Source organism: Hemicordylus capensis, chromosome 3 (assembly GCF_027244095.1).
Source record: "Hemicordylus capensis ecotype Gifberg chromosome 3, rHemCap1.1.pri, whole genome shotgun sequence".
NCBI classification, from domain to species: Eukaryota; Metazoa; Chordata; class Lepidosauria; order Squamata; family Cordylidae; genus Hemicordylus; species Hemicordylus capensis.
The window spans coordinates 164222156-164245528 of NC_069659.1; the positions used below are offsets into that span (position 1 = coordinate 164222156).

Sequence of the window (23373 nt, forward strand, 5' to 3'; positions counted from 1 at the left end):
ACTTGTCGTTCAGATGATCATTAAGAACAGCCCTGCTGGGTCAGGCCCAGCACCCATCTAGTCCAGCATCCTGTTTTGCACAGTGGCCCACCAAGTGCCCTTGGTAAGCCCACAGGCAAGAGCTGAGGGCATGCCCTCTCTTAATTCCTTCTCTTATGCTGTCCCCCTCCCCCCCACACAACTGGGATTTAGAGGCGTCCTGCCTGGCCTCTACCCCTCAGGCCATCTCCTGCCCTCCATGAATTTATCTAAACCCCTCTTCAAGCTATCCAGGTTGGTGGCTGTCACCACATTTTGTGGCAGAGAATTCCAGAGGCTAATTATGTATTGTGTGAAAAAGTACTTCCTTTTGGCAGTCCTAAACTCCTTGGCAATCAGTTTAATGGAATGGCCCCTTCCTAATGATTCCAAGCATGGAGTTGGCCTTTTTCACAGCAAATTAAGTCGACACCTACAATAAGCTTTCCAGCATGACCCCAAGATCCCTCTCCTGGTCATTCACCGACAGCTCAAACCCCATCAGTGTACAGGTGAAACTCGGAAAATTAGAATATCGTGCAAAAGTCCATTAATTTCCGTAATGCAAATTAAAAAGTGAAACTGATATATGAGACAGACGCATTACATGCAAAGCGAGATAAGTCAAGCCTTAATTTGTTATAATTGTGATCATCATGGCGTACAGCTCATGAAAACCCCAAATCCAGAATCCCAGAAAATTAGAATATTACATGGAACCAAGAAGACAAGGATTGTAGAATAGAACAATATCGGACCTCTGAAAAGTATACAGTGTACTGTGCTTGATTGGCCAGCAAACTTGCCTGACCTGACCCCATAGAGAATCTATGGGGCATTGCCAAGAGCAGGAAGAGAGACATGAGACCAAACAATGCAGAAGAGCTGAAGGCCGCTAATGAAGCATCCTGGTCTTCCATATCACCTCATAAGTGCCACAGGCTGATAGCATCCATGCCATGCCGCATTGAGGCAGTAATTGCTGCAAAAGGGGCCCAAACCAAGTACTGAATACATATGCATGCTTATACTTTTCAGAGGTCCGATATTGTTCTATTCTACAATCCTTGTCTTCTTGGTTCCATGTAATATTCTAATTTTCTGGGATTGTGGATTTGGGGTTTTCATGAGCTGTACGCCATGATCATCACAATTATAACAAATTAAGGCTGGACTTATCTCGCTTTGCATGCAATGCGTCTGTCTCATATATCAGTTTCACCTTTTAATTTGCATTACTGAAATTAATGGACTTTTGCACAATATTCTAATTTTCCGAGTTTCCTGTATATGAGAAGTTGGGAGTTTTTGCCCTAATATGCATCACTTTATACTTGCCAGCATTGAACCGTATTTGCCATTTTATCTTCCATGACCTGCCCTGATCATGAGCTAGCTTCTGTGGGCATCTACCCCCTAAAGGAGGAAGGGGCTCCACCCCTTCTCCACCCTTTATGTGTGAAAAATAGGCTGTTTTGGAATCCCTTCTGGGGGTCTGCCTATCAGACCCTGCCCATAGCACCCCCACAAAAACTAATTGGTGCAGGCAGCGGAGCCATTCAAAATTCCCAGACCAGGGCAGGCACTGCAGTATATGTAGATCTAGAAGTCTGGAGATTCCCAGGAGTAAAGAGCCCTGGTTTCCAGCCACCCCAGGATGGCTGCATTGCAAGTTTAGGGCCACAGGGTAGGGGTGCACATCTCCACATTGGCAGGTGGGTTGGCATGGCACAGGGTTTAACAATGGCTTGGCGGCAGTAGCCGAGACCAGCAAAGCACTTGCCCAAGTGCCCATCCCCACAGCTTTCCTGCATGGAGCATCCTCCCTCCCTCCCCTTAGTCTGCCACTCTCATGAGAGAGTGGGTCAACTGAGCGGCTTGACAGAATGGCCAGTATGGGATGGGGCGTGTTGATGTCCCTGTAGCCTGGCAACTCCATAGCTGCATGGCTGACAGGAGGGGCGGGTCTGGTTTTCCGAGTGGTTGCCAGTCCCGAAAACATGGAGAAGCCACATCCTCGGGTGGGTCTGCGCCACTGCCTCTACGATCGGAGTGTGGAAATGGGTGCTTAACTGCTGCTAGAGACAAGTCTGGCTTCAGGCATAACGCTTTGGCAACAAAACTGCGGTTATCGGCGGCGAACCTTGTTGAAAGCCTCAGGTCCCAAATGGAGTTTGTTGGTGCAAACTGGAGTTAACTTTTGAGGCTTAACGGGTTTTGTGCATTCGGGCGTACTAAGTTAAAAGCTCTGGCAGCTTTAACTGCAGTTAAAGTTTCCGGTGCTGTGTATCTGTGCAGTGTCTCACTGTCACCCTTTTTCAGTATCTTCCGATACAAGGGGGTTAAAACCCATGTATCCCCGGTTCCTAGAGTGCTGGAAGTGACCATGGAGGTCCCTTCTGGCCGCCATTTTGTTTCACAGAGCCTAGGAGGAGGCAGCAGGAGCCATTTTGTAGTTCATTTTTATAAAATGGACATTTCCCTGTGTTTATTAGCAGTTTTCAGAGCATTTTGCTCTTTGGAGGGCATTCCTGGGCACATTGGGGACCCCCAGAGCACACCACAGTGAGTTTGGGGTTATTTGGTGGCCATTTTGGGTCATCTGGGGACGTTTTGCCACTTAACTTTTCCCCCTCCCCACTAGAACCTAACCACCATTTCCCCATAGCCCTAATGCCTTGTTACTTGCGGTTCTGTTACTTGCAGCAGAGGAATAGAACCCAGTGAGAAACGAGGCTCTCCTGTACATGTGAACCAGGCCTTAGAGTTCATCAACACTAAATAAGGCATCCTCATAGTTGAGCTTTATCGGGAAAGTGATTCAAATGAAGTGGCAAGTGTCACAATAATCATCATCTGTATTTCTGTCATCACTTCATTTGTATTATATTTCACATCTACTGTCTTGAAACTCATTGAACCCAATCTAGACAAAGTTATCACCCCAACTCCTGTTGAAATTAATGGTACAGGTTAGACTTTGGGCATTTTCTGAATTTTTTCTGGATTGTGGGCATTTTCTTCATTCTTTAAGATTTGTTATATTCTGATTGATTGCAGCATATCCATGGAATGTGATTTTCCTTTATTAATTTTCTGCTTTTAATTTACCAAGCAACTTTTAAAAGCTCCTTCCGGTTCTACAAAGCAGAATACATATAATTAGTGTGTTTACATTTTCATTGTGAGAAGTGTATTTTTGTAATGATTTTTTTCCTGTAAAGCTTTAAAAATATGGTGTTTTATAGACAGATAGATAGATAGCGCACATGTGGAATCTTATATCTACTCTGAAAGAGCTGAAAGTGCTATGATCCTTATGGACTCATAACCTGAGCACCTGCAGGTGAGAGGGAGCTACTGGCAGACGTGGGGTAACCTGCATATACACCAGTTTCACAGATATCTGAGGGGAAAATATTAAGCTGGCAAAAACACTCAGAAACTGTCCCAATACAACTCAATAGAATGTAATGTGCAGATTCAGAGGACACTTAACAGACAACTACATAGGCAGAGCTCCTCCCCTCGTTCAGTGGTGAATGGAGGAAGGAAGGCTTGAACAAAAAAAAAGCCAGACATTTCTCAGTGTGAAGAAACTCCCTCAAGACAGTTACAACATCTTCTGCTTCTGAGGGGGAAAGGTGTCTAAAACTCTTTATTTTTCTCACCTGCCATTTCACGCCTTTGTGTAGGGGGGGAGGGGTTTGACATAATTAAGCTCTTGGGGTGGGTGCTGCCCCCCTAACATTAAAAAATTGTATGTGTGTGACCTTTCCAGAGGAACTGAGGTGGAAGTTGTGCACTGAATATGTTAATCTGTTGATCACTGTGTGTGTCCACGCACATACACAGTCACATAATAAACCTACATTCACCATTTTTTCCACATCAGAGATATACTGTTGTGAGTCCATACTTTTTTCTCCTTTCTTGCAAATTAGTACTATAGAATTAGGAAAGCAATATTTATTTATTATTTTTATTAATTCAAAAATAATTAATTCACAAAATATGAATTTTGTATTTGAGGGGGAAATGCACACTTGACCATGTAATGTAGAAATGGTTACCTAGTGATGTATAAGTCATATCTAGCCCTATCAACAATTTGTCTGGCCTATTCACCATCACCCCACATTGTGGAAGGGGCATTTTCCAGTGGAAAAGCAACTGCCAGGAAAGGCACTAGCATCTTCAAAAGCTTCAAGAAATGGAAGACTGCCCAAGAGGCTTTTGAAGGGATCTCCTCAGGGATCTCTCACTTAATGACAAGGTATGTGTGTGTAGCCTATTCACTGGTTGAGAAGCAACCTCTTGGTTCTTCTGTGTAGGTGACTTCACCCTCCTTGGCCGAGGTGCTCCCTCAGCCAGGGAGATATCATCATCACCAGAAATCTGGACCCAAAGTAGCTTGGCCAGGGAAAAATCAAACTCGCTTAAGATGAGGAACTTGGCAATCCCTGATTTAATGTGTCGGTAATGAAAGGAGATCTGCTGAAACAGTAAATCTATCAATCTTTTCACTTCATGGCCTATAACAGATGTTTTAAGGGGAAGAAACATTTATCAGATATACCTGTCCAGTTGTGCAGCTCTTTTATACCTAGAGGTGAAAAAATATATTTCTTCTGTTCCAGAAGGCAATCAGTTTGTGCCCTGAAGCATAAAAAGGTGTTGACATCTTGTATCTTTTTGACCTAAGGCACATAACATCTGATGTTGTTGCTCTCCGTACAACTATCTAATCCTTTTCTAGGATCTTACCAGAGTACTTCCTTCAATAGTTTTCTTACGGATAGTCTGCAGAGTTTTCCGATGCTTGAGCTTGATGATTTTGAGGTGCTTTCCAAGGAGAAAAGGATATACTATAGGCCATCTTTTCGTTAAGGACTTTTTAGATACAGAAACTGAAGTGGCATAATCTGTTATGTTATGACAGTGTCCTTTACTTCTGTGGGCTTATTAAAATGGAAGTATGTACTTTGCAGTCTTCCATCTAACTACTCAGTATGAGATCCAGTAAACAAGGACACACACGCGCACACCAATAGAATAAAAATGTTTTAATGTATTATTCACCCATCTCTAGGGTTTCACTGCTATTCTCTGTTACTCTGCTTCCTATATAAATTATTTAATATTCTACAAATAGAGCCACTCATTCAGGTGGCAATTCAGATTATACATGGAGAACACGAATTATCCACCAGAACCCCTGTAATCATATCATTTCCTGAATCTCCTGCATTACCATAATGCCAATATTTTTTGCACACCATCCAAAAGCTCTTATTTGACAATAGTTTTGCTACCATACAGTGTGAAAGAAGGGAAAGTATATGGAGCCCTAATGCTTCCTTCATCCATATAAAATGTGTATATATGGTACTTAAAAATGAGGAAGAGACCTGGAAAATGTTCATCTGTCATATGGGCACCAGATCTTTTGCAAAAGCTCCCTCTTAACCCTCAATCAGGAAAAGGTGTGGTGCCTCTGCAGCATTTCTATGTTCCTTTCTTTCGCAGTCAGACCCAGTAACATTCCATCAAGGCTGCCATGACACGTCTTCTTCTTTACATGAGTGCCCGAGTTGATGATTTGGTCATTTTGGTTATCGTGTGGGTGGCCGATCAAGCCCGCTCTCCCCGCCAAACTCTCCTCGGCTCTCCACACTGCTCATGTGGAGAACCTCCATATGTGTCCACACCATAGTTTTGTATACCTTTTAATATTAGCAGTTTTATTTTCAACCCCCTTCCTAATGATTCGAAGCATGTGATTGGCCTTTTTCACAGCTGTCGCACACTGAGTTGACACTTTCAATGAACTGTCCACTACAACCCCAGGATCCCTCTCCGGTCAGTCACCGACAGCTCAGACCCCATCAGCATATATGTGGGGAAAAACTGCATATATGTGTCACTTTACACTTGCATCACTTTGCACTTGCTACATTGAACTGCATTTGTCATTTTGTTGCCCGCTCCACCAGTTTGGAGAGATCCTTTTGTTGCTCCTAACAATCTGTTGTGGATTTCACTACCCTAAATAGTTTGGATTTCACTATTCTGAATAGCAGTGAGGTTGCCAATTTGGCAACCTCACTGCTTATCCAGATGTGTAGATCATTTATGCGTAAGTTAAAAAGCACTGGTCCCAGTACTGATCCTTGGGGGACCCCACTTCTTACTTCCATTTAGAGGTCCATTTATACCTACCCTCTTTTTCCTGTCCTTCAACCAGTTACCAATTCACACATGAACTTGTCCCCTTATCCCATGACTGCTAAATTTTCTCAAAAGTCTTTGATGAATAGTGTTGAAAGCTTTTTAAAATTCCAAGTCTACTATGTCAACTGGATCACCTTCATCCACTTGCCTGTCGATACTCTCAAAGAACTCCAAAAGGTTCGTGAAGCAAGAATTACCTTTCAAGAAATCAATGCTGGTTTTCCTTCAGCAGGACATATTCTTCTATATGCTTAACAATTTTATCCTTGAAAATGCTTTCCATCAATTTGCATGGCACAGATGTTAAACTAACAGCCTGTAATTTCCTGGATTGCCCCTGGATCCCTTTTTGAAAATTGGTGTTACACTGGCTACTTTCCAGTCCTCTGGTACAGAGTCTGATTGTAGGGATAAATTATTTTTTTTTTCTCATGGTGGTCAGCAATTTCACATTTGAGTATTTTTAAGGACTCTTGGGTGGATGCCATCTGGCCCTGGTAATCTGCTAATTGTTAGCCTACTTTCCAGTAGGCTTATGAGATCACTGGGCATTCTCTCTGTGTGTGTCCGTCTGTGTGTCCCCCTCTATCAACTTGGCAACGTCTGGACCAATATAAACCAAATCGAATACAGTTGTAGGGGCACATAGGAACACCTCAATGGCATAGTTTGTAATGAGGTCATCGTGTCATCCACTGCGATCCAAGACGGCAGACACATATACTTTTGAGGTGCAAGTGGGCTAACTTCTGAACCACTTAACTGATTTGTACCAAATTTGGAACAGCTGTAGCGAGTGACACACAGGGACAACTCAATGGCGCAGTTTGTAATTATGGCATCCACCCCAATCCAAGTTGGCAGACACATGAACATTGAGGCACCAAGGATCTAACTTGTGAACCTCGATTTGTACCAAATTTGGTCCAGATGTAGAGACAGTGAAAGGAAAGTAGGCTGATTAGTTCTTACTAGAACAACTTGTTAATTTTTCCATACAGTTTAGAACACCATCTCTTGTCACCTCTCTCTGACTCCATTCTTCCCCGGAGAAGCTCGGTTCAGACAAGGTATACGCTCAGTATACTGCCATGAAGACAGATGCAAAGAACCCATTTAGCTTCTCTGCAGTCTTCATATCCTCCTTACCGGTAATAATCCTTTTCACTCCCTCATCATCTAACAGTCCAACCACCGCCTTGGACCACAGTTTCACATACAAGAAAAATAAGAAAAGAAATGTTTGCAAATTATATGAAATAGAGACATTTTACCTGGTAATGTTGCATCTCTCACTGTAATGTTACATATTGGGTCACTCTCTTATGCCTAGGACATACCAGATATCTCTTCTATTCCTTCAAATGCCTCATCAGACCCACCTCTTCCTGAAGCCTTTGACTTAATGCCCTAATACCTCACTCCTTCCTAACTAAAATTAACCCATCTGTTGCTCATATTCATACCCATTCCTCACTCTTTCTTCCACAACCTTCTTCCACACCTAGCTTGCTTGAAATGTAGATGTAATGATAAGGTAGTGACCTGCCAATTTTCTTTATATTACTCTCTAAAGTGCCATGGATGCTGATCATACTATGTAAATAAATCGTCCTCTTTTTAATTTTGTTAGTAACTCCCTTGGGCACTATACTAAGTGGAAAGGCTTATAGAAGTTTTAGGAATAAATGCAGAAACAATAACTGAAGACAGTGGAAAAGCACGAATGTGACTTTGTGGAATGCATTGTACTGCTTATGTGGCAAGAACATTTCATTTGCTGTACCTGCCATTCTCTCACAGGTCCCAGATGTCATGACTAAATTGAGTATTTTAGTAGAGGGAGGGCTTGGAGGAGATGAGCTATTATTAAGGTAATGGAACAAACATCTAGCAATGTAAAATGGAATACTGCATATAGCAAGAAATATTATTGTTAGCCTGATGCCAGACTCTAGCTAAAAATGGCACCTGAGAGATGTTCTATAGCAGCCACACGGCAATCAAATCAGAATTCATATTTTGTCCTAAAAAGTCTCTCTGCTTTCCCTGTCATTTCTCCACATCTTGTGTGAAGTAAACCACCAGTGTCTAAATTTTCCGTAGAGTGAGCAATTTGTCAGTTTCAAAAGATGACACTAATTCCCAGAGCACTTTTTTTACACTTTGAGCAATAGTTGCTGCACCTTCTTTCTCACATATGTGGCATACAAATTAGTTCCAAGCCAAGACTTATGTGATCCTCATCTTCTTCATACTACTAAAAGTCTGGACTAAGGCTTAAGCAAGGAAATGCTGGATAATGTGGAGAGGAGGGGGAGGGGAAACACCCTAATTCAGACTAGAGAATTTCCCTATTTTTTCCCTTCAAGCCAAAACAAATTATGTCATAAGACAAAATATAAATAATGAAATTCAAAGAGGTGAAAAGAAATGCAGAATGATACATCGACTGAAGACTGCTGGATGAGCCTTAAGTTCCTGTGTTACTTGTATGATGGTCTTTGACATTCAGAAGGCCTCCACACACAGAGAGAAGATAGAAAGGCACAAACTCAGCTTTTTTTGGTTTTTGCCCCAAATGTATACACTCCCTGGGCAATCATGGAATATGTCAGTTTCCTTCCACTATAAGCACTAGAGATAAAGAGATGTGGACACCTTCAGTCATGCTTATTTATTTATACATACATACATACATACATACATACATACATACATTTATATCCTGCTTTTCATCTGAGAGCTCAGAGCAGTGTGCATGGTTATTTTTACCCTCACAACCTTGTGAGGTAGGTTAGGCTGAGAGATACATGACTGGCCCAGAGTCACCCAGTGAGTTTCATGGCTGAATGGGGATTCAAACCCAGGTCTTCCTGGAACTAGTTCAACACCAACCACTGCCCTTTTCAGACACTGATGGGGAAAAAAATTAAATGGGAGGCAGCCTTCAATATGTTGTGACCCTTAAATGTCTGTAGGCTGATGCCACTAATCTTCCTTGGCTCATACCTGACCTTCTTGCTCTTTTGCTTGCTTTCTCCCATTGTGATCCTTTCTTGGATGCCTTACCCTTTCCTCTTACCTATTACACCAGCCCTTCCCTTCTTACTTCACTACTCATTTTCTCAAGATGCATGTACTGTATGTGTCATTGTGTATCTGTCTTTTATACTTGATATGTTTGCTGCAGGAAAGAGAAAGACTAGTCAACATTCCCATGGAAGCAATTGCCACATTGTGTGGAACCACTCTCCATCCATTCAAGGAGCTTTGGGGACATTATAATATCAAAATCATTTCCCACAAGGAAGCATATTTCAACATCATCATCATCATCATCATCATCATCATCATCATCATTTAAGGGACACTACTGAATATTTAAAACATTTCACATACATCATCATGTTATCCTTACAGCAACACTGTAAATTACTACTGAGGTCCAGTGTAGTATAATGATTAGCGTGTTGGACTAGAACTATGGATATGGAGTTCATATCCCTGATTATGCTTCTTTGGTGACCTTGGGCCAGTAATCATTTCTCAGCCTAACCTGCCTCATATTGTGAGGATATAATGACCGGGGGGGGGAGCCATGTATATTGCCCTGAGCTCCTTGGAGGAAGGATAGGTCATAAATGCAGTTAATAATAATGGCTGACATCCTGACTAACAAAGTGCCCATGCTTTGTGAGATGTGTCAGTGCTGCTCGACTAACTCAGCATAGGCACGTGCATGGTGCAGGGTTGGGAGGGTGTAGAAAGCTTCCCCTTCCCCCAGAAGTGCACTGTGCCACCCAAAACTATATCCTTGAGGGTATATGCCCTCAGGGACATACTTTTGGGTGACATGGAGGACTTCCGGAGAAAGGAGAGTTTGTCAAAATCTCTCCCCCATGAGTGTCAGTGCTGCATTAGTTTGGAATTTGTACTTGACTAATGCCACCTAGTGGAAGGCCAGTTTTGATCCCAGCAACAGAAGAGAGACTGTGCTTATGCTGGTTATTTGGTTGAATTTTCAACTTAGGTTTGTTTTTTTTAAAGGTAAATGTATGTTTGAAGCCTTCACAGAAAGCAATGCAGTACCAGAGGGAGGAAATAAATAACTGATCCATTCTTGATAGCATTTGTTTGCACATGCAAATTCAAAACAGTTTTGAGGTTCAGCTGTGTCTGAACATTCCATTAGTATAGTTGTATATTTTAACCAAATTACTCCTCTAAGACCTGCAGTTAAGTGATTTGTAAATAATTCTCCTTGGGGTGAGAAGTACTATAGCCTATGTTACTATGGAGATCTCAGTGGAAAGTAGGTGTAAAATAACAGCCTGCTTTCATGAGAGTGAATGGGAAAATCTTTAAAGGGTTTATTCAATCACTGTAGTTAAAGGAAGGGGGTAATGAAAAAATGGACTGCTATTTACTCACTGATTTAGCTGATGTGTGGTAATTTTGTAATAAGTTTGATGAACAAGGGAGAATGGACATCTGCAGTTCTGTGATTACTTGTCACAGACAGATAATAGGGAGATAAAGACGGAGATATACTTATTGCTTCTAAGCACCTGACTTTTGAATAAGTATACTTTAGAGAGAGTCCAGAGACCTTAAAGGCCAAGTTGAAGACAGATCATCCTGGAGAGAATCTATCTATGTGGTTGCTAAGAGTCGACACCGACTTGACGGCACTTAATTGAGAGAGAGAGAGAGAGAGAGAGAGAGAGAGAGAGAGAGAGAGGCCTTCCAGTCTAAATAAAAAGTTTGGAGAGACTGTACCTGGGAATCTTGCTAAGGGTAATATTGACTGACATGTCCTGCAGCATAATGCAGGCAGAGCAGACCCACCCCTTTGACTGCAGTCTAAATCACTGGCAATCCTGCTGTGCAAGAGAGAGTAATAGTGCTGCTGACTCCTCTCCAATTGCCCATGATGGTACCCTACTTCTATTTTCCAATGAAAGGAGCATACAACATGAAACACAGGCATTTTCATTATTGGCAATGCCCTCTTGCATAGCAGTGTTGCCATATTTAGAACCCCATAGCAGCAAGGGTATGTCTGCTGCCTGCACTATGCTGCAAGACATGTCAGCCCTGATATTGTGTGGACATCTGTGATTTTAGAAATTTACTTTGAAACAATATAAATACTCCCGGTCAAGCAAGCGCATTTAATGCAGGGATTGTAAACTGGAACAGCACACTTGATGCCATTCGGCATGGATCGTATTTAATCTGTCCACTCTGCCATTCCATAATTGTGCGGAGATTTTGTTTATTGAATGGGGGTTCATTTTATCAGATAAATGATGTTGCTTAGCTACGTGCTCTGCAAATACTACTTTAAAGGGTTTTCTGCATATGCAGGGGGTCAACCAGATGAATTGCGCCTCCAAACATTTTAAGAATAGTGCCTGTCATCATGCCAGGAGGGCGAAGATTGTGCATGGAGCACTCCCTTCTTTATCAAGTGAGGTGGTACTGCTGCATGAAGTAGCATCCAAATCAGCCCTGTTTACATGTAAACATGATTAGGGTGGACCACACGCTTACCCAGCACATTGGTGACACACATTCTCATGAGGTGGGTGTATTGCCTAAATGTATGTGAACACGTGCATAGGTGAATGTATAGAAGCTACCTAGAGTCCTAGTGGCAACCCAGGACACACTATGCTCTCCCAAGTAACATGTATAGAGGGTCACAGTTTCTGGATTTCTAGTTTAATGAAGTTTGGGGGCATTACTGATCTTAAGTGTTACTGTTTTTCATGGGTGCTATATTTTAAATGCTCTTATATACTGATATTGAGAATTAAGCTGGCAAAGTATTAAAAAGCCCGGAATTCCAGGGTAAAGAAATATGCCCAATCATCCAGCTGGCATTGCCACTTTAGCACCACATGATTTAATAATGGCAAATGAGGGAAATAATATCTGCTATCATAAAGGCAAATGGGAGACTCTAACGTGTTCCAGTCACATTGCTGGGCTCCCAGGATCTCTAGGAACAGCGGGCTACATGACTACATGTGGAATTGAAAAGGGGTTAAGAGAGAAAACTGCAGCAGTGAAGTGCAGTGGAAGAGATTGAAATATGTCATTGCTCTGGTACGCAAAAGGCAAAACGTAATGGCTTAATCAAAAATTAGGTAATGGGATCTGTAGGTGACATTTTGGCTGCTCAAGTTGCCTTTGGGGTATAGAGAAAGGGCAGAGTTGATTGGAAGATGGAGAAAGTAGAAAGGAAAGGTAAAAGTGCAGTGTAGGCTAGGGGGCTTGTCCAGCAATCACAAGGAACAAATGGGAAATTATGGCTGCAGTACTCTACACACTTACCTGGGAGTCTGCCTGATTGAAAATAGGATTCACTTCTGAGTAGACATGCATAGGATGGCACTCCATGGAGGAGGAAAAGGAACAAAGTGGATTAGATTTGCTGTGCACTAATTCTTCCATGTCAGATATTTTCACAGGGGTGTTGTGAAAGTAAACATTTAAAACAATTTGCAGATGAAAAAGACTGTATAATAAAAACAAAATAATCATAATGCTACACTAACTTCTGAGAAGTCTAGCAAAGCCTTCTTACACTAATGGGAGCTTCAAAGCATCTGCTTGCATCATCCCCGATGTCAACTTTCCAAGTTCTGTTTCGAATGGCAGGACTCTTTCAAAAGCAGACATCACATATACATCCAGTGTTTAGAACTGATAACAACTCTCTTTAGGTGTTGGGGGATGCCAAACTTGTTATCACCACATTGCACATGTCCAGTCTCTCCTGTTCCTCACATGTACTGCCAAATCACACACCTTATTTGTACTCACTTTTTTTTTCATTAGTCTCTTCTCTTAATTCCTATATTGGCAAGGGAAATTGTTTGCACTGATGAAGCAGCATCAAGGCATTTTCACACGCACCCTTCCTGATGACTATTAGTCAAGCTGGGTTGCATCCCAGCATGGGATGCAATCCTGCTCACTCCATCTCTGGAGAGCAGTGGGTACAAAGTTCTCTTACTAACTCATGTTCCCCAAATTGTATGTTGGAAGGCTTGGCTGAAACGGTCAAGGAATGCAATGCAGCAAAGATCATCCATTCCTTTTGTCCTGTTGTCTGTCTCTTCTTTCCCCTCAGTGCTTCATTTTATAGTACAAAAACTAATATTGACACCAGCTAAGTAGGGACACAGGACTTATTTACTTGCTTGGTGAAAAAGATGCTGCCCCAAGCCCCTTATATTTGGACAATCAATACATCTTTTGTGCCATTCCTATTTTAGATGCTGGAACTCATAATCTGTTTAATTAGAGAACAAAATGGAGGCCTGATTGTTAATTCGATGGCAGTTCATTAGCCCCAAGGTGACCAGTTTATGATTTTCTACCAATCAGAGAACTCTGTGTCCTCATTAGTGTACAAAACCTTTGAGGGATAGAGGTGGGGCATTTGCCCTATTCACGTACATCAACTAAGTATGTCCTGAATTAATTGTAGCCTCTCAAGATTAAAAAAATCTAGTGTCACCGTGGACAGTCCAGGAGAGACATCTGCTTGCTGTACAGCTGCTGTCAATGAGACAAAAAATAGAGTGAGAGAGCAGGTGTGGGGAAGGCTGGCTGTTGCTTCTCTGGGAGTTTGCAGGTGAAAAGATGGGCAGGATCAGTCAAAGTGTGTTAAAGAGGAGAGCCATCATTGCCCACAGTTGGAGAGAAAATACTGGACCAGATGTCCCATTGTTTCCTCCCAGTATGACAATTCATGTGAAAGGAGCGGCATTTTTATATGCAAGGAAGAACAAGGGATCTGTAGGTAACAAGCAATTAGCAGATCAAAGGGTAATTAACTAAGTTCTGAAATAAAGTTGTGAAGGTGACAGAGGCAGCTAAGCAGGGAATTGTAACAAGGAAGGTATAATACACTGTATAGATCAGGAAAGCTTTCCCGAACCATTTAGCGATACTCGCAACAGTAAAGCATGTTTCCAGAAATAATGAGAGTGCTATTAGTTACTAAAAAAGACAAGATGCTGTACAATAATATAAAAGAGCACAAAGCCCAGCTCACAAGCTTACAATCTAAAAAGCAGATACATGACAAAAAGGAAATGAGAGGGATAGGGAGGTCAAAGATTTCAAGTAGATTACTGTTTATTTAAGAAATCCAAGTTCTCCCAAGATTTCAGTTTTTTTAAATTTTAAAATAGTCAGAGGTACCTACTTTCCTCATTTGATTGAAGCAAGTTAAGTAGTTCTTGTAAAATGCATCCTTTTAACAATCTCATGTAGCATTTGTACACTTTTCAATGTGTGCTTCATCTCCATTTTCTCCATCATCCTTGCAGTGTAAAGGATCCCTAAAATGTAAAACAGGCCAGTGTTAATATCCCCATTTCATAGGCTGGAGATGGATAAGACTGGGAGAACAGTGGCTTGTCTAAGGTCACTTAATAAATCTGTAAATGAATTGTGATTTGAACTAGGGACTTCATGCCCTGTGCTCTTAGTATATCTACATCATGTTTGTTTAGTATGTTTCTGTTGCCAAAGGTAATACTGACTGGGTTCATGGGTTCCATTTAGAGTAGTTCAGCACAGGAAGAAGATTTCAACAGCCTCCCCTTCTCCTGGGTGTGCCATCCAGAAATATGTCCCTGAGGGTCACACAGCCCTCAGGGCCATATTTTTGAGTGACACACAGGGCTTCCAAGGGAATGGGAGTTCATTGAAATTCCCACACCCAGAGACACACTAGTACCAGTGCAGCATTAGTCTGGAACTCTTCAGAAGCACCGATGCTACACTGTGCTTTTTTCATGCACCCGTGCTTCATTAGTCAGGATGTCAGCCAATTACTTTAGAGCTGCATATCAGTTTTCAAGTTAGTTGTGCTGCAGTGCAGATACACCACTTTCAGAGCTCAGGAAGAAAGTTCTAGTCTGTACCCTAATCCTGAATTGAGGGTACACTTTATATTCTGTGTTTTTCTTTGAAGCATGAGATATGCTGTTGCAGCAAATGTCTCTTGCAGGTCATGTGACTGGCCCAGTAGGGCAAATCCTATGTTCTTGCTGTAATTTGAGGTTTGAGTTTGTTTACGAAGCTAATATGCAACAAGCACACACCAAATCATTTCCTGAAGAAATGGCTACATTTTCAGAACACACACGTCTTAATTAGAGCAAATTACCCCTGATGGAATAAACAGTCTGCTAAAGTTTGGTATGGGGAGGGGGAGTTTAATTTCCAGTGCCATGAGGAGGGCAAGGCTCTTCAAAAACTGTCTTTAAATCATAGCAACCACACTTTTTGAAGTAGTAAGCTAATAGAATCAAGCCGGAAATAAGCCTGATTAGCATTTTGCAAGTAATTGTGAGGACAAAAGATATATTAACAATAAAAGCCAAGAATTATTGCCTGCAATGGAAGTTGACACTTGCATAAGAAAAAAGAAGTAAATTGAATCCATTAAAATGACATTAAATAAATTAGGATATTCGTTTGCTTGTACATTGCTTATCACTTTCGTTTTTAGGAAATATGGTTGGAGCTCTCAAGAACTTAATTGGTGATGGTGGGGGAAAATAACAACAAAGATTTTGATGGTCTATGACATGTTTATGTATGTTGTTCTGTTGTTTTTAATTCACAGCGCAACAGTCTCCACCACACTTCACTTCAGCACTGCAATATTTGTGTGTGTGTGAGAGAGAGAAAGAGAGAGAGGGGGGAATACATTAGGTTTCTCTCAGACAATTTAAATTCATATCCTCAGGGCCTTTCTATGCAGGATTAAGTTACATTCTTCTGCAATCTGCAGTGCATATGGAGGGGTTGTGGGTCTCATATCTTTGCTCTTCAGAAAAACAGAGCATAAAGCCTATCTGGCCCTCAAAAACTACCTTCCATCAGATACAGGAGTACTTGCATTTTCTCAGTGAAAATACTACAAAAGGGCTTAAAACAAAGAGAGCTGTTGAAGTCAGGGATGTATTAAATTTTAGAGTAATGACTTTGGTTTGCTGCTAGCTTCAGGGTCAGACTAAGCATATGACTAGGGCTAACATTTTTATTTTTATTTTAATCACCATTCAATAGCACCTCCATTGGGCCACATGGATGTGAGGGGAGGAGTGTGAAGCTTTTGGCCCACCATGGCCCTGATCAAATTTCAACCCCTACCTCACCCCCATAGTTGCTGTGTGCCCTCCTGGAACAAAGTTCCTGTTGGTGCCAGTGGAGTTACATCAGGGAACTGGATTGGCACTGCAGGGAAGGTGGAGGTTAAAACTGCCGTCCCTCTATGACTGGTCCCAATCCCCATCTTTGGGTAGGCCAATTTATCTGCTATTTACTGAATTAATTAATTGATTGATTACATCACAGATGCACACCATAGCCATGAGCAGCACAGGGGGGAGAGCAAGTGATGTGCTGGGGGCGGGACTTCTGGACACACTCGGGACATCATACATCATTACGTTGTGCTTAAAAAAAAATTGGAAGAGGGCTTGTGTCATGATCTGGTCATGCTGACTGCAACGTGCAGTATAGCAAATTCCTACACTAAAAAGGGGGTTGAACTAGAGGAACTCCATGATCCCTTCAGTTCTAAAACTCTGGGGTTTTTGGTATCACTTGTGATTCACCCCACTCTTCAGTTAGATGAAGAATCCCTTCCAGCCACCATCAAAATTTCATAGAGAAGGCTTAGCTAGTATAAAGCCTGCAGAGCATATCCAACCCACCAAAGCTTTCCCATTACTCCAGGGTAGCCAGCCCATGGTGGAGTGACTATATATGGTGCCTCACCAAGACTGCTTGTGTTAGGGAAGCCAGCAGGGGAGGGGGGGCGGAGCAGATATTGGCTATTGTCGTTAAAAATGTGAGAGAGATTTTTGTCACAACCAAAATGTTATTTTGAGCAGGTACAGGGTTGGATATAAAGGCCAAAGTAAATGTAAGAGTGGCAGCCCCATCTCTTTAAATTCATGTCTGTCCCAATTATGAGTAAAACTGGGGTGGAAAGATGCAGTTTCAAGCCTAAAAGAAGTGTGTGGAGCGCGTGGGTTGCTTGACTCTCCTTCTGCCTGCTTTCCCTGTAGTAGAACCTGGCTGAGGTAAAAATTCCCTTCAGGGATACACTGCAAGAGAAGGTGAGCACCAAGCTCCATCTCCTAAGGTACTACTCCCTGTTCTTTTGGGAAACAGGATACCTAGCGGCAGCCATGACACTTTATTTCATTCTATTATTATTGCTTGTAATACATATAGATAAACTGAATTGGTGCGAAGTTCATGGGAAAGGGACATGGTAGTGGAAACTAGGTCCACCTCTACAGCAAGGAAGAGATTTCAGTAGCAGAGGACAGCACATTTTTTGAACTTCCATCTTACAGCCCAGTCCAATGCATATTTACTGAGCTTGGGGTGACTTGTTCCCTAGTAAACAGCTATAGCATTGCAACCTTAGATTTCCAGGTACACATAATTACCTAGGAAAAAAATCCATGAAGTTAGTCCTATGGCTTTAGGATTAGGACTGGGGAAATTCAAATGCTTCAGGAATGAGAGAAGCACAAACAGCATTTTCTCTCTTCAGTAGCCTTACATCTTATGGTCACCCATGGAACTGTGCCCTCATCTTTATCTGACGTGATTTTCCTTTTATGTTTGCTTTGCAGGCTTTTTAATGTCTCTCTTAGCCTGTGAACTTCTCGACAAATTAACTTTCTAATTGTATTGTGGCTCAGGTGTGCAATGTGCTGACTCAATTCATATGTCTTCGTGTTCCACAGAGGAAATTTTGTTTAACCAAATCCTCTGATGTTAAGAACAGGCATTTTTACAAGCCAGATGTTTAAATCATTGGCTTGGAACACCTAAAGGTTTCCAAAAGTTCTCGCCAGTAGAATATTAGCATTCCCTTTTATTCCAAACGAGGGCCATGTGGTTTTGAAAAATCAGCGACTCATTTTGCTTCAGGTTATTAATTATTCACGTTCCATCCGTTTCTTTTATCTTTGCAGTCTGAAAATGCTTCGCTGTGTCAGCGAAGGGAATCACATTAGTTACGAGGCTGTTGGTCTAAGACAGAGAACTCTCTATACTCAGCACTGCATCCAGTTCAGATAAGAAGTTGGGAGTGAGTTATATTCCTGTTTCCTAACTGAGCTCCATGACAGAAAGGGCTATTCACTTTTCAGGGATATCTTCTCTTGATTTGTGCTAGAAGCAGATCCAAATGACTGTTGGCTTTTATATTGTTAGAGGGAGAGCATCCATTGCTTCTTCACAGAAGTGTGCTTTGCTGCAAGAGATCTTTTCATCCCAGATACTCTCTAGCCTGCACTCTGTCTCTTCCATTAAGACTGCTTCAATATAAAAGTTTGGATATCTAATATCCAAGTTTGCTCTGTGCTTACTAGCCTACATTTCTTCAGGAGAGCTTATGAGATCAGCCGGCAGTGCATGTGTGTGTGTGTGTGTTCCTATCAACTTCACAATGCCTGGACCAATATGAACCAATATATTCATATTCATATTGGTCCAGGCATTGTGAAGTTGATAGGGACACACAGTTGTAAGGACACATAGGGACACCTCAACAGCATAGATTGTAATGATGTGATTCACCCCAATTCTTGATGGTGGATGCATAAAGGTTTGAGGCACAAGTAGGCTAACTTGTGAACCACCTAACCAATTTGAACCAAATTTGGTATAATTGTAGTGAGTGACACACAGGGACACCTCAACGGCATAGTTTGTGATGACGTCATCCACCTCAATTCAAGATGGCAGACATATGAACGTTTGAGGTGCCAGTGGGCTAACTTGTGAACCACCTACCGTATTTTACGGAGTATAAGATGCACTTTTTTCCTTGAAAAACAACCGCCCAAATTCAGGTGCGTCTTGTACTCCGGGGAGAAGTTGGAAGTTGGGCTTGTCGGGAAAGAGGGGGGGGGAGGAGGAGGAGGAAGGGCAAGCAGGGAAGATTCGCTTCCTACCTCCCTTCCTTTCTCGCTGGGGCTTGCCAGGAGCGTCCTAGTCAGCCCGCCCGCTGCCCCCTTCCCCAGGCTCCCTCCGGTTGCCGCTCCGATGCTTCTGCAGTGAGGGAGGCTGCTGCCTGCTGGCGGCCGCTATGAACAACAACCAGCGGCTGCCGCCACCGCAGGTCACCAACATGGGCTCGCTGCTGCTCACCCCGCAAGAGAACGAAAGCAAGAGGACAGAGCAGGGCGTGGTGGAAGGGCTTGGAGGGGAGATGGAGGCGAGGGGAGAAGGAAAGCGCAGAGAAGGAAAGCGCAGAAGGAAAGCTCAGAGAAGGAAAACTCAGAGGGAAAGAAGGAAAGCTCAGAGAAGGAAAGCTCAGAGAAGGAGAGCTCAGAAGGAAAGCTCAGAGAAGGAGAGCTCAGAGGGAAAGCTCAGAGAAGGAGAGCTCAGAAGGAAAGCTCAGAGGGAAAGCTCAGAGAAGGAGAGCTCAGAGGGAAAGCTCAGAGAAGGAGAGCTCAGAGGGAAAGCTCAGAGAAGGAGAGCTCAGAGGGAAAGCTCAGAGAAGGAGAGCTCAGAGGGAAAGCTCAGAGAAGGAGAGCTCAGAGGGAAAGCTCAGAGAAGGAAAGCTCAGAAGGAAAGCTCAGAGAAGGAAAGCTCAGAGGGAAAGCTCAGAGAAGGAAAGCTAAGAGGGAAAGCTCAGAGAAGGAGAGCTCAGAGGGAAAGCTCAGAGAAGGAGAGCTCAGAGGGAAAGCTCAGAGAAGGAGAGCTCAGAGGGAAAGCTCAGAGGGAAAGCTCAGAGAAGGAAAGCTCAGAGGGAGAGCTCAGAGAAGGAGAGCTCAGAAGGAGAGCTCAGAGGGAAAGCTCAGAGAAGGAGAGCTCAGAGGGAAAGCTCAGAGAAGGAGAGCTCAGAAGGAAAGCTCAGAGAAGGAGAGCTCAGAAGGAAAGCTCAGAGGGAAAGCTCAGAGAAGGAGAGCTCAGAGGGAAAGCTCAGAGAAGGAGAGCTCAGAGGGAAAGCTCAGAGAAGGAGAGCTCAGAGGGAGAGCTCAGAGAAGGAGAGCTCAGAGGGAAAGCTCAGAGAAGGAAAGCTCAGAGGGAAAGCTCAGAGAAGGAAAGCTCAGAGGGAAAGCTCAGAGAAGGAGAGCTCAGAGAAGGAGAGCTCAGAGAAGGAAAGCTCAGAGAAGGAGAGCTCAGAGGGAAAGCTCAGAGAAGGAGAGCTCAGAGGGAGAGCTCAGAGGGAAAGCTCAGAGAAGGAAAGCTCAGAGGGAGAGCTCAGAGAAGGAGAGCTCAGAAGGAGAGCTCAGAGGGAAAGCTCAGAGAAGGAAAGCTCAGAGGGAAAGCTCAGAGAAGGAGAGCTCAGAGGGAAAGCTCAGAGAAGGAAAGCTCAGAGGGAAAGCTCAGAGAAGGAGAGCTCAGAGGGAAAGCTCAGAGAAGGAAAGCTCAGAGGGAAAGCTCAGAGAAGGAGAGCTCAGAGGGAAAGCTCAGAAGGAAAGCTCAGAGAAGGAGAGCTCAGAGGGAAAGCTCAGAGAAGGAGAGCTCAGAGGGAAAGCTCAGAGAAGGAGAGCTCAGAGGGAGAGCTCAGAGGGAAAGCTCAGAGAAGGAAAGCTCAGAGGGAGAGCTCAGAGAAGGAGAGCTCAGAGGGAAAGCTCAGAGAAGGAGAGCTCAGAGGGAAAGCTCAGAGAAGGAGAGCTCAGAGGGAGAGCTCAGAGAAGGAAAGCTCAGAGGGAAAGCTCAGAGAAGGAAAGCTCAGAGAAGGAAAGCTCAGAGAAGGAAAGCTCAGAGGGAAAGCTCAGAGAAGGAAAGCTCAGAGGGAAAGCTCAGAGAAGGAGAGCTCAGAGGGAAAGCTCAGAGAAGGAAAGCTCAGAGAAGGAGAGCTCAGAGGGAAAGCTCAGAGAAGGAGAGCTCAGAGGGAGAGCTCAGAGGGAAAGCTCAGAGAAGGAAAGCTCAGAGGGAGAGCTCAGAGAAGGAGAGCTCAGAAGGAGAGCTCAGAGGGAAAGCTCAGAGAAGGAAAGCTCAGAGGGAAAGCTCAGAGAAGGAGAGCTCAGAGGGAAAGCTCAGAGAAGGAAAGCTCAGAGGGAAAGCTCAGAGAAGGAGAGCTCAGAGGGAGAGCTCAGAGGGAAAGCTCAGAGAAGGAAAGCTCAGAGGGAAAGCTCAGAGAAGGAGAGCTCAGAGGGAAAGCTCAGAGAAGGAAAGCTCAGAGGGAAAGCTCAGAGAAGGAGAGCTCAGAGGGAAAGCTCAGAGAAGGAAAGCTCAGAGGGAAAGCTCAGAGAAGGAGAGCTCAGAGGGAAAGCTCAGAAGGAAAGCTCAGAGAAGGAGAGCTCAGAGGGAAAGCTCAGAGAAGGAGAGCTCAGAGGGAAAGCTCAGAGGGAAAGCTCAGAGAAGGAGAGCTCAGAGGGAAAGCTCAGAGAAGGAGAGCTCAGAGGGAAAGCTCAGAGAAGGAGAGCTCAGAGGGAAAGCTCAGAGAAGGAGAGCTCAGAGGGAAAGCTCAGAGAAGGAGAGCTCAGAGGGAAAGCTCAGAGAAGGAGAGCTCAGAGGGAAAGCTCAGAGAAGGAAAGCTCAGAAGGAAAGCTCAGAGAAGGAAAGCTCAGAGGGAAAGCTCAGAGAAGGAAAGCTAAGAGGGAAAGCTCAGAGAAGGAGAGCTCAGAGGGAAAGCTCAGAGAAGGAGAGCTCAGAGGGAAAGCTCAGAGAAGGAGAGCTCAGAGGGAAAGCTCAGAGGGAAAGCTCAGAGAAGGAAAGCTCAGAGGGAGAGCTCAGAGAAGGAGAGCTCAGAAGGAGAGCTCAGAGGGAAAGCTCAGAGAAGGAAAGCTCAGAGGGAAAGCTCAGAGAAGGAGAGCTCAGAAGGAGAGCTCAGAGAAGGAGAGCTCAGAAGGAAAGCTCAGAGGGAAAGCTCAGAGAAGGAGAGCTCAGAGGGAAAGCTCAGAGAAGGAGAGCTCAGAGGGAAAGCTCAGAGAAGGAGAGCTCAGAGGGAGAGCTCAGAGAAGGAAAGCTCAGAAGGAAAGCTCAGAGAAGGAAAGCTCAGAGAAGGAAAGCTCAGAGAAGGAAAGCTCAGAGGGAAAGCTCAGAGAAGGAGAGCTCAGAGGGAAAGCTCAGAGAAGGAAAGCTCAGAGAAGGAGAGCTCAGAGGGAAAGCTCAGAGAAGGAGAGCTCAGAGGGAGAGCTCAGAGGGAAAGCTCAGAGGGAGAGCTCAGAGAAGGAGAGCTCAGAAGGAGAGCTCAGAGGGAAAGCTCAGAGAAGGAAAGCTCACAGGGAAAGCTCAGAGAAGGAGAGCTCAGAGGGAAAGCTCAGAGAAGGAAAGCTCAGAGGGAAAGCTCAGAGAAGGAGAGCTCAGAGGGAAAGCTCAGAGAAGGAAAGCTCAGAGGGAAAGCTCAGAGAAGGAGAGCTCAGAGGGAAAGCTCAGAAGGAAAGCTCAGAGAAGGAGAGCTCAGAGGGAAAGCTCAGAGAAGGAGAGCTCAGAGGGAAAGCTCAGAGAAGGAGAGCTCAGAAGGAAAGCTCAGAGAAGGAAAACTCAGAGAAGGAAAACTCAGAAGGAAAGCTCAGAGAAGGAAAACTAAGAAGGAAAGCTCAGAGAAGGAAAACTCAGAAGGAAAGCTCAGAGAAGGAAAACTCTCAAAAACTGGATTAAATTTAAGGTGCGTCGTATAGTCCATTGCGTCTTATAGTCCGTAAAATACAGTAACTGATTTGAACCAAATTTGGAACAGTTATAGGGACACATAAGGACACGTCAGTGGCATAGTTTGTGATGAGGTCATCCACCTCATTCAAGATGGCGAACGCATGAGCGTTTGAGGCATAACTGGACTAACTTATAAACTGCCTAAACGATTTGAAACAAATTTGCTAGAGCTTTAAGGACAAATAGGGAAGGTTCAAGGGTGCCGTTTGTAATGATTAATCCACCCTGATTCAAGATGGCAGATGCATGAACATTTGCGGCTCAAGTGGGCTAATTTGTGGAACACCTAACCTATTTGAACCAAATCTGGTGCAGTTGTACTGAGTGACACAAAGGGGCACCTCAACTGCAAGTCTGTGATGAGGTCATCCACCCTGATTCAATAAGACAGATGCGTGGATGTTTGAGGTGCAAGTGGGAATGGATTTGGGCCAAATTTGG

General features: G+C 43.6%; 1 protein-coding gene and 2 long non-coding RNA genes across 8 annotated transcripts in view; 1 reads left to right on the plus strand and 2 right to left on the minus strand.

The window, feature by feature from the left end:
• The window catches only part of GPC6 (glypican 6), a 1119686-nt gene that overhangs the window by 684777 nt on the left and 411536 nt on the right, over window positions 1-23373 (plus strand). The window lies entirely within an intron of this gene.
• LOC128349318 (uncharacterized) lies at window positions 5068-13972 on the minus strand. Its single transcript, XR_008318732.1, has 2 exons — window positions 12598-13972; window positions 5068-8889 (listed from the first exon to the last, which is right to left on the minus strand). It is a non-coding gene; the product is annotated as an uncharacterized LOC128349318 (long non-coding RNA).
• The window catches only part of LOC128349315 (uncharacterized), a 53855-nt gene continuing 44752 nt past the window's right edge, over window positions 14271-23373 (minus strand). Inside the window, exon 6 of the long non-coding RNA XR_008318729.1 lies at window positions 14271-14618. This is a non-coding gene — a long non-coding RNA (uncharacterized LOC128349315). The remainder of the gene's footprint in view (window positions 14619-23373) is intronic.